At 43.0% G+C, this 12,500-nt stretch overlaps 1 protein-coding gene across 4 annotated transcripts in view; it reads left to right on the top strand.

The window, feature by feature from the left end:
- LOC110506177 (A disintegrin and metalloproteinase with thrombospondin motifs 17-like) overlaps nt 1-12,500 on the top strand; it is a 211,808-nt gene that overhangs the window by 82,772 nt on the left and 116,536 nt on the right. The gene's annotated exons all lie outside the window — the stretch shown is intronic.

Genomic DNA, 12,500 nt, shown 5'->3' with positions numbered 1-12,500 from the left:
ACACACAAACACACACACACACGCACACGCACACGCACGCACACATACACACACACACGCACACAGACACACAAACGCACATGCATGCGGACACACACACACACACACTTACACTCTCTCACACACGCACACACGCACACACTTTGAAGATAAGACCACACACGTACTGCAGATAAGACCCTGCTGTAATCTGTCTGTCTCTCCGCCCCACTATAACTGTAATCTGTCTGTCTCTCCACCCCACTGTAACTGTAATCTGTCTGTCTCTCTCTCCGCCCCACTATAACTGTATTCTGTCTGTCTCTCCGCCCCACTATAACTGTAATCTGTCTGTCTCTCCACCCCACTGTAACTGTAATCTGTCTGTCTCTCTCTCCGCCCCACTATAACTGTAATCTGTCTGTCTCTCCACCCCACTGTAACTGTATTCTGTCTGTCTCTCCGCCCCACTGTAACTGTAATCTGTCTGTCTCTCCACCCAACTGTAACTGTAATCTGTCTGTCTCTCCGCCCCACTGTAACTATAATCTGTCTGTCTCTCCGCCCCACTATAACTGAAATCTGTCTGTCTCTCCGCCCTCACTATAACTGTAATCTGTCTGTCTCTCCCCCCTCACTATAACTGTAATCTGTCTGTCTCTCTGCCCCACTGTAACTGTAATCTGTCTCTCTCCCCCCTCACTATGACTGTAATCTGTCTGTCTCTCCCCCTCACTATAACTGTAATCTGTCTGTCTCTCCGCCCCACTATAACTGTAATCTGTCTGTCTCTCCCCCCTCACTATAACTGTAATCTGTCTCTCCACCCCACAGCAACTGTATTCTGTCTGTCTCTCCACCCCACTGTAACTGTAATGTGTAATCTGCCCCACTATAACTGTAAAATTACAGAATTTCCACGTGGGCGGGGATATTGGAAATGTAATCAAAGCCTACTAGATGATAAATTGCTTAAAATTAGGACAGATGAATTTATAACTGACTTTTTCAGACATAACATAGGTACATCTGATCCCCTTATTGTGTGGGACACTTTTAAGTGTGCGTTTAGAGGCCATGCAATTCACTACTCATCTATAAAACAAAAACAATTCACATCAAAAGAGTCCATATTAACAAAGGAAATTAAAGGACTAACAGTACAGTCAGATAGCAATAAAATCTGTACCATAGAGGCACAGAATAATCCACTATCGGCATATCTATTTATTATTGCCATCGAAATGTTAGCTGTTAAAATTAGATTAAACAATAATATTAAGGGATTAGAAATCCGTGGCTTAAAAACAAAGAAGTCATTGTACGCTGATGATTCATGTTTTCTTTTAAAACCACAATTAGAATCTCTCCACAGCCTCATAGAGGATCTTGATACTTTTGCTATCCTCTCTGGATTAAATCCAAATTATGATAAATGTTGGATCACTAAAAAATGCTAATTTTACATTACCATATAGTTTACCAATTAAATGGTCTGACGGAGATGTGGACATACTCAGTATACAAATCCCAAAAGAAAGAAATGATCTCACTCTAATACAATTTTATAGAAAGTTAGCAAAAATAGATCAGATCTTGCTACCATGGAAAGGAAAATACCTGTCTATTTGTGGAAAAATCACCCCGATTAACTCTTTAGTCACATCACAGTTTACCTATTTGCTTATGGTTTAGCCTACACCTAGCTACCTGCTTTTTAAATGATATGAACAAAAAATATTATATTTTATTTGGAACGGCAAGCCAGACAAAATGAAAAGGGCCTATTTATATAACGAATATGAATTCGGAGGGCAGAAATGATTAAATATTAAAGCATTAGACCTCTCACTAAAGGCTTCAGTCATACAAAAGTTATACTTAAATCCAAACTGGTTCTCTAGTAAATTGGTATGAATGTCTCATCCTATATACAGGAAGGGCCTTTTCCCCTTTATTCAGATTACACCTGCTCCTTTTTGGTGGTTTGGAAAGGAAATAATCTCCAAAATACCTTTATTATTTAAACAAGCTTTCGAAAGTTGGTTGCAATTTCAGTTTAATCCACCTAAAAGGATGGAACAAATAGTACAACAAATATTGTGGTTAAACTCAAATATATTAATTAATTAATATATTTAAAAAAAGATTTTTTTGAAGAAATGTTTAAAAAAGGTATCATTTGAGTGAATGATATCATAAATAGGACTGGGGGAGTTATGTCACACATACAGCTAACACAGACATATGGAAATATCTGCTCTACCCAAAATTACAACCAATTAATTGCAGCATTATCACAGAAATGGAAGAGGCAAGTAGAAGGGGATAAAAGTAAGGAACTTGTATGATGGCCCTGTATTAAAGAACATAAATGGTTAAAGAAAAGTGTGATAAATAAAAACATATACCAATTTCATTTAAGGAACAAAAAATTGACAGCTGTGCCATATAAATTGCAAAATAATTTTGAAGAGATTTTTGATGTACCCATTCCATGGCATATGGTTTATGAATTGATACGCAAAACAACGCCAGATTCAAAACTTCAATTTTTTACATTTTAATTATTATACAAAATTCTTGCAACCAATAGAATGTTATATATATATAGGGGACACAATCTTCCCAGCTCTGCAGATTATGCTGTGAGGAGGCAGAGTCATTAGATCATTTATTTTGGTATTGTCCATATGTAGCTCATTTTTGGTCACAGGTCCAGGAAAGGCTGAAGAATTGCAACATTTGCCTAGAACTAACGCTGCAGATAGCAATACTGGGTGATTTGAAAAGCCATAGTCATTCAATCAATAATATAATCATTATTTTAGCAAAAAAATATATTTTTCATTTATAATCTATAGAAGCTATGAGAATAGAAAGGTTCAATACTTTTGTGAAGCATCACTGCACAGTTGAACAATATATGGCAAATAGAAATCCAAAATGGATGATGTTGAGAGATAGATGGTAGGGGTTGAATGGAGCTGAAGGGAGGGACTGGATGATGTTGAGAGATAGATGGGAGAGGTTGAATGGAGCTGAAGGGTGGGACTGGATGATGTTGAGAGATAGATGGGAGGGGTTGAATGGAGCTGAAGGGAGGGACTGGATGATGTTGAGAGATAGATGGGAGAGGTTGAATGGAGCTGAAGGGTGGGACTGGATGATGTTGAGAGATGGATGGGAGGGGTTGAATGGAGCTGAAGGGTGGGACTGGATGATGTTGAGAGATGGATGGGAGGGGTTGAATGGAGCTGAAGGGAGGGACTGGATGATGTTGAGAGATAGATGGGAGGGGTTGAATGGAGCTGAAGGGTGGGACTGGATGATGTTGAGAGATGGATGGGAGGGGTTGAATGGAGCTGAAGGGTGGGACTAATAGCAAGGTAAACATGTAGAACATACGGGGTCTGTAAAATGTATATAGGTTCAGAACTTTTGTGAAATAGCACAGTTTCAAATAGAAATCAAACTGGATGGACATCAGAAATAGAGGAAGGACTAAAAACAAAGAAAATATAACTATTGTAAAATAGTTTATATAAGATAAATAAACTGAAGGTAGAAGCCGAAGTGTTATTGTTTATTAGTTTACTCCAATTGGGGGAAGGGTGGTAGGGTTTGCCGGGAATAATAAAGGTATATTCTAAAAAAAGTATGTCTATATAGGTATGTGTATGTACAGTGCCTTGCGAAAGTATTCGGCCCCCTTGAACTTTGCGACCTTTTGCCACATTTCAGGCTTCAAACATAAAGATATAGAACTGTATTGTTTTGTGAAGAATTAACAAGTGGGACACAATCATGAAGTGGAACGACATTTATTGGATATTTCAAACTTTTTTAACAAATCAAAAACTGAAAAATTGGGCGTGCTAAATTATTCAGCCCCTTTACTTTCAGTGCAGCAAACTCTCTCCAGAAGTTCAGTGAGGATCTCTGAATGATCCAATGTTGACCTAAATGACTAATGATGATAAATACAATCCACCTGTGTGTAATCAAGTCTCCGTATAAATGCACCTGCACTGTGATAGTCTCAGAGGTCCGTTAAAAGCGCAGAGAGCATCATGAAGAACAAGGAACACACCAGGCAGGTCCGAGATACTGTTGTGAAGAAGTTTAAAGCCGGATTTGGATACAAAAAGATTTCCCAAGCTTTAAACATCCCAAGGAGCACTGTGCAAGCGATAATATTGAAATGGAAGGAGTATCAGACCACTGCAAATCTACCAAGACCTGGCCGTCCCTCTAAACTTTCAGCTCATACAAGGAGAAGACTGATCAGAGATGCAGCCAAGAGGCCCATGATCACTCTGGATGAACTGCAGAGATCTACAGCTGAGGTGGGAGACTCTGTCCATAGGACAACAATCAGTCGTATATTGCACAAATCTGGCCTTTATGGAAGAGTGGCAAGAAAGCCATTTCTTAAAGATATCCATAAAAAGTGCCGTTTAAAGTTTGCCACAAGCCACCTGGGAGACACACCAAACATGTGGAAGAAGGTGCTCTGGTCAGATGAAACCAAAATTGAACTTTTTGGCAACAATGCAAAATGTTATGTTTGGCGTACAAGCAACACAGCTGAACACACCATCCCCACTGTCAAACATGGTGGTGGCAGCATCATGGTTTGGGCCTGCTTTTCTTCAGCAGGGACAGGGAAGATGGTTAAAATTGATGGGAAGATGGATGGAGCCAAATACAGGACCATTCTGGAAGAAAACCTGATAGAGTCTGCAAAAGACCTGAGACTGGGACGGAGATTTGTCTTCCAACAAGACAATGATCCAAAACATAAAGCAAAATCTACAATGGAATGGTTCAAAAATAAACATATCCAGGTGTTAGAATGGCCAAGTCAAAGTCCAGACCTGAATCCAATGGAGAATCTGTGGAAAGAACTGAAAACTGCTGTTCACAAATGCTCTCCATCCAACCTCACTGAGCTCGAGCTGTTTTGCAAGGAGGAATGGGAAAAAATGTCAGTCTCTCGATGTGCAAAAGTGATAGAGACATACCCCAAGCGACTTACAGCTGTAATCACAGCAAAAGGTGGCGCTACAAAGTATTAACTTAAGGGGGCTGAATAATTTTGCACGCCCAATTTTTCCGTTTTTGATTTGTTAAAAAAGTTTGAAATATCCAATAAATGTCGTTCCACTTCATGATTGTGTCCCACTTGTTGTTGATTCTTCACAAAAAAATACAGTTCTATATCTTTATGTTTGAAGCCTGAAATGTGGCAAAAGGTCACAAAGTTCAAGGGGGCCGATTACTTTCGCAAGGCACTGTATGTGTATATGTATGCATGCCTATATGTTAATGGATATATATATATTTACCCAAAAAATATATGGGGGATTGGAAATGATGCAGACAATTACATTGATGGAAGCAACATTCTTTCTGTAATATTAAGATGATCCACCCCAGAGAGAGAATAAATTTAAAAATAAATACATTTAAAAAAACTGCTACAGCCTCTTAAGTAATTAATTTGCAATAAAATGCAAATTAACTACTTAAAACTCATACAATGTGATTTTCTGGATTTTTGTTTTAGATTCCGTCTCTCACAGTTGAAATGTACCTTTGATAAAAATTACAGACCTCTACATGCTTTGTAAGTAGGAAAACCTGCAAAATCAGCAGTGTATCAAATACTTGTTCTCCCCAATGTACCACTACTACCACTACTACCACCTAACACTACTACCACTACTACCACTACTACCACCTACCACTACTACCCCCTACCACTACTACCACTACTACCACTACTACCACTACTACCCCCTACCACTACTACCACTATTACCCCCTACCACTACTACCACTACTACCACCTACCACTACTACCACTACTACCACCTACCACTACTACCACCTACCACTACTACCCCCTACCACTACTACCACTACTACCACTACTACCCCCTACCACTACTACCCCCTACCCCCTACCACCTACCACTACTACCACTACTACACCCTACCACTACTACACCCTACCACTACTACCCCCTACCACTACTACCACTACCACTACTACCCCCTACCACTACTACCACTACTACCACTACTACCAGCTACCACTACTACCACTACTACACCCTACCACTACTACCCCCTACCCCCTACCACCTACCACTACTACCACTACTACCCCCTACCACTACTACCACTACTACACCCTACCACTACTACCCCCTACCACTACTACCACTACCACTACCACTACTACCACTACTACCCCCTACCAATACTACCACCTACCACTACTACCACTACTACCCCCTACCACTACTACCACTACTACCACCTACCACTACTACCATTACCACTACTACCCTCTACCACTACTATCCCCTACCACTACTACCACTACTACCACTACTACCACTACTATCCCCTACCACTACCACTACTACCACTACTATCCCCTACCATTACTACCACTACTACCACTACTATCCCCTACCACTACTACCACTACTACCCCTACCACTACTACTACCCCCTACCACTACTGCCACTACTACCCCCTACCACTACTATCCCCTACCACTACTACCACTACTACCACTACTATCCCCTACCACAACTACCACTACTACCACTACTATCCCCTACCATTACTACCACTACTACCACTACTATCCCCTACCACTACTACCACTACTACCCCTACCACCACTACTACCCCTTACAACTACTGCCACTACTACCCCTTACATAAAATGTGATTTGATTTGATAATGGAAACATAGCAAGCTGAAAGCCCCTCTGATGTCATCATCTCAAAGCCTCTCCTGTCTGTCACTCCTGGGTCTCTCTTGACACCCGTTGTGGTTCTTGTCTTTGGAACAGGTGACTCTGTTAGCAGCAAAACATCAGTAAAGGGGATAATATTCTGGATGACTCTGATTGGTCCTGTTTTCCTCAGTCTCTCTCAGTTCTGTGTCTCATGCATTATTATCATCGTAATGGTGTGAAACCTGCTGCCACTAGTCACGCCTGGTCCTGCTATGTACCAGACTGTACTACACAGTACCATTACTGTAAGGTTAAACCTTAAACTGGTTCTAATCTGTACCATTTCTGTAAGGGTTAAACCTTAAACTCTGGTTCTAATATGTACCATTACTGTAAGGGTTACACATTAAACTCTGGTTCTAATCTGTACCATTACTGTAAGGGTTAAATATTCAATGCCTGATTCCGTCTCTCACAGTTGAAATGTACCTTTGATAAAAATTACAGACCTCTACATGCTTTGTAAGTAGGAAAACCTGCAAAATCGGCAGTGTATCAAATACTTGTTCTCCCCACTGTACCACTACTACCACTACTACCACCTAACACTACTACCACTACTACCACTACTACCACCTAACACTACTACCCCCTACCACTACTACCACTACTACCACTACTACCATTACTACCCCCTACCACTACTACCACTACTACCCCCTACCACTACTACCACTACTACCACCTACCACTACTACCACCTACCACTACTACCACCTACCACTACTACCCCCTACCACTACTACCCCCTACCACTACTACCACTACTACCCCCTACCACTACTACCACTACTACCCCCTACCCCCTACCACCTACCACTACTACCACTACTACCCCCTACCACTACTACCACTACTACACCCTACCACTACTACCCCCTACCACTACTACCACTACCACTACTACCACTACTACCCCCTACCAATACTACCACCTACCACTACTACCACTACTACCCCCTACCACTACTACCACTACCACTACTACCCTCTACCACTACTATCCCCTACCACTACTACCACTACTACCACTACTACCACTACTATCCCCTACCACTACTACCACTACTACCACTACTATCCCCTACCACTACCACTACTACCACTACTATCCCCTACCATTACTACCACTACTACCACTACTATCCCCTACCACTACTACCACTACTTACTCTACCACTACTACTACCCCCTACCACTACTACCACTACTACCCCCTACCACCTCTACCATTACTACCCCCTACCACTACTACCACTACCACTACTACCCCCTACCACTACCACTACTATCCCCTACCATTACTACCACTACCACTACTACCAGTACTACCCCCTACCACCTCTACCACTACTACCCCCTACCACTACTACCACTACCACTACTACCCCCTACCACTACTACCACTACTATCCCCTACCATTACTACCACTACCACTACTACCACTACTATCCCCTACCACTACTACCACTACTACCCGCTACCACTACTACCACTACTACCCCCTACCACTACTACCCCCTACCACTACTACCACTACTACCCCCTACCACTACTACCACTACCACTACTACCACTACTACCCCCTACCAATACTACCACCTACCACTACTACCACTACTACCCCCTACCACTACTACTACCACTACTACCATCTACCACTACTACCACTACCACTACTACCCTCTACCACTACTATCCCCTACCACTACTACCACTACTACCACTACTACCACTACTATCCCCTACCACTACTACCACTACTACCACTACTATCCCCTACCACTACCACTACTACCACTACTATCCCCTACCATTACTACCACTACTACCACTACTATCCCCTACCACTACTACCACTACTACCCCTACCACTACTACTACCCCCTACCACCTCTACCATTACTACCCCCTACCACTACTACCACTACCACTACTACCCCCTACCACTACCACTACTATCCCCTACCATTACTACCACTACCACTACTACCCCCTACCACCTCTACCACTACTACCCCCTACCACTACTACCACTACCACTACTACCCCCTACCACTACTACCACTACTATCCCCTACCATTACTACCACTACCACTACTACCACTACTATCCCCTACCACTACTACCACTACTACCCGCTACCACTACTACCACTACTACCCCCTACCACTACTACCCCCTACCACTACTACCACTACTACCCCCTACCACTACTACCACTACTACCCCTACCACCTCTACCCCCTACCACTACTACCCCCTACCACTACTACCCCTACCACCTCTACCCCCTACCACTATTACCCCCTACCACTACTACCCCCTACCACCTCTACCCCCTACCACTACTACCCCCTACCACTACCACCACTACTACCACCTACCACTACTACCACTACTACCCCTTACAACTACTGCCACTACTACCCCCTACCACCTCTACCCCCTACCACTACTACCCCTTACAACTACTGCCACTACTACCCCCTACCACTACTACCCCCTTCCACTACTACCCCTTACAACTACTGCCACTACTACCCCTTACTACTACTACCACTACTACCCCCTACCACTACTACCCCTTACAACTACTGCCACTACTACCCCTTACCACTACAACCACTACTACCCCCTACCACTACTACCCCTTACAACTACTACCACTACTCCCCCCTACCACTACTAACCCCTACCACTACTGTCACTACTACCACTACTACCACTTCTACCACTACTACCCCCTACCACTACTGCCACCACTACCACTTCTACCACTACTACCCCCTACCACTACCCCCTACCACTACTACCCACTAGTACCATTACTACCACTACAACCCCCTACCACTACTACCCTACTACCACTACTACTCACTACTACTACTACCCCCTACCACTACCCCCTACCACTACTACCCACTAGTACCATTACTACCACTACAACCCCCTACCACTACTACCACTACTACCACTACTACTCACTACCACTACTACCACTACTACCACTACTACCCCCTACCACTACTACCCACTAGTACCATTACTACCACTACAACCCCCTACCACTACTACCCTACTACCACTACTACTCACTACCACTACTACCCCCTACCACTACAACCCCCTACCACTACAACCCCCTACCACTACAACCCCCTGCCACTACTACCACTACTACTCACTACCATTACTACCACTACAACCCCCTACCACTACAACCCCCTGACACTACTACCACTACTACCACTACTACTCACTACCACTACTACCACTACTACCACTACTACCACATACATGAAATTAGAGTAGGCCCTCTTTTTGTTCACCTGGAAAATCCAGTATCAACTTTTCATGTAATTTATGATCAGGATCTCCCTAAAAGCCTCTGGTGGTGTGCAGTGATAACCCCACCTGGCAGGTGTGTGAGTGTGAGGAACTTTGACTTCCTCTGCTTTGAAGCTCACTCATACTTTCTGCTGGTGTGTGTTCCTCGCCTGCAGCCATGGTTTGAGCTCCTGAGATCAAGATCTAACAGTAACTGTACTGTGTGTGTATTGTGTGTGTACTGTGTGTGTGTACTGTGTGTGTGTACTGTGTGTGTACTGTGTGTGTGTGTACTGTTTGTGTACTGTGTGTGTACTGTGTGTGTGTAATGTGTGTGTGTACTGTGTGTGTAATGTGTGTGCTGTGTGTGTACTGTGTGTACTGTGTGTGTGTCTTCTCACACCATCCAACACCCCTGGTTGTATTGTAAACATACTAACACATACACTGGTCAGTGACCCTAGTCTGTTAATCTCTGACTCTCTCGACCCTAGCTGAGTGAAATACCTGTTTCCATCCCTCCTTTCTTCTCTTCTATTTTTCTGTCCGTTATCCTCTCTTCTCATTCAGCTGGTTCTCTCCTCCTTTCAACAACATGTTCTGACATGGATGTGGTCTGTTTGTTCACACTGAGTACTTCTCTATCCACCCCCATTCTACCCTCCCTCACTTTCCACCAACTCCCTCCCTCCCTCTCCCTCCCTCCCTCCCTCCCTCCCTCCCTCCCTCCCTCCCTCCCTCCCTCCAATCAACTCAAGCTGTATTTATACAGCACATTTCAGAAATGGAATGCTATACAATGTGCTTTATAGGAAGAAAAATAATTCAAACTGAAATATTTACTACACAACAAACATAAGATAAAAATGTAAAGAATTAACAATAAAAACTGAATGGCTAAAAAACATCCTAAGGAAAAGCAAAGCTAAACATATGCGTTTTAAGACTCTTTTAAATATGTCCACAGTTTCAGCCCCCCTCAGATTCTCTGGCAGGCTGGTCCAGAGGCTGGGGGCATAGTAACTAAAGGCTGCCTCTCCATGCCTCTTGGTCCTAGGCTTTGGGAGAGTTAAAAGGCCAGAGGACCTGAAGGACCTACTGAGTACATAACGAAAAAGCATGTCTGACATGTATTGGGGTGCACGATCGTGGATTGATTTAAAAACCATTAGAAAAATCCTAAAATGAATTGTAAAACTGTCAGCCCGTGCAGAGACCTTAACATCGGTGTAATGTGTGCTGTCCTTCCCTCCCATAGGAATCTTATACATGTTTTGGGATGATATAATATCCGTTTTGAGGTGTTCAGAGGCCCATTGTGAGGTTGGGTTGTTTCAAAAGGGACTGTTGACCACTATCATCTACCATAATACCACATTGGTACCCCAGGTAATCTTAGGTTTTATTACTGCATTGTTGGAACTAGAAGCACAAGCATTTCGCTACCCTCGCATTAACATCTGCTAACCATGTCACCATGTGACACATAAAATGTGATTTGATTTGATAATGGAAACATAGCAAGCTGAAAGCCCCTCTGATGTCATCATCTCAAGGGCTCTCCTGTCTGTCACTCCTGGGTCTCTCTTGACACCCGTTGTGGTTCTTGTCTTTGGAACAGGTGACTCTGTTAGCAGCAAAACATCAGTAAAGGGGAGAATATTCTGGATGACTGATTGGTCCTGTTTTCCTCAGTCTCTCTCAGTTCTGTGTCTCATGCATTATTATCATCGTAATGGTGTGAAACCTGCAGCCACTAGTCATGCCTGGTCCTGCTATTTACCAGACTGTACTACACAGTACCATTACTGTAAGGGTTAAACCTTAAACTCTGGTTCTAATCTGTACCATTTCTGTAAGGGTTAAACCTTAAACTCTGGTTCTAATCTGTACCATTTCTGTAAGGGTTACACCTTAAACTCTGGTTCTAATCTGTACCATTACTGTAAGGGTTAAACCTTAAACTCTGGTTCTAATCTGTACCATTACTGTAAGGGTTAAACCTTCAATGCCTGGTCCTAATCTGTACCATTACTGTAAGGGTTAAACCTTAAACTCAGGTCCTAATCTGTACCATTACTGTAAGGGTTAAACCTTTAATTCCTGAACCCAACCTGTACCATAACTGTAAGGGTTAAACCTTATGCTAACCTCATGCTAGGTACAATGTTGTACCATAAATCTACTATCTACATTAGGTAATCTTCCTATAGGGAATTTGAACGAGAACACTCCTGCTCTTTGTGCTACTATGCCAAACTATAATCACAGGCTCATAAAAAGCTCTGTTCCGTCTCTCTCCCTCTCCTTCTGCTTCTCTCCACCTCTCCCCTCTCATTCTGCTTCTTTCCACCTCTCCCCTCT

The sequence above is a fragment of the Oncorhynchus mykiss genome, chromosome 6, assembly GCF_013265735.2.
Source record: "Oncorhynchus mykiss isolate Arlee chromosome 6, USDA_OmykA_1.1, whole genome shotgun sequence".
NCBI classification, from domain to species: domain Eukaryota; kingdom Metazoa; phylum Chordata; class Actinopteri; order Salmoniformes; family Salmonidae; genus Oncorhynchus; species Oncorhynchus mykiss.
The sequence above is the reverse complement of the archived record's forward strand: the minus strand, read 5'-3'. Positions and strand labels throughout refer to the sequence as shown.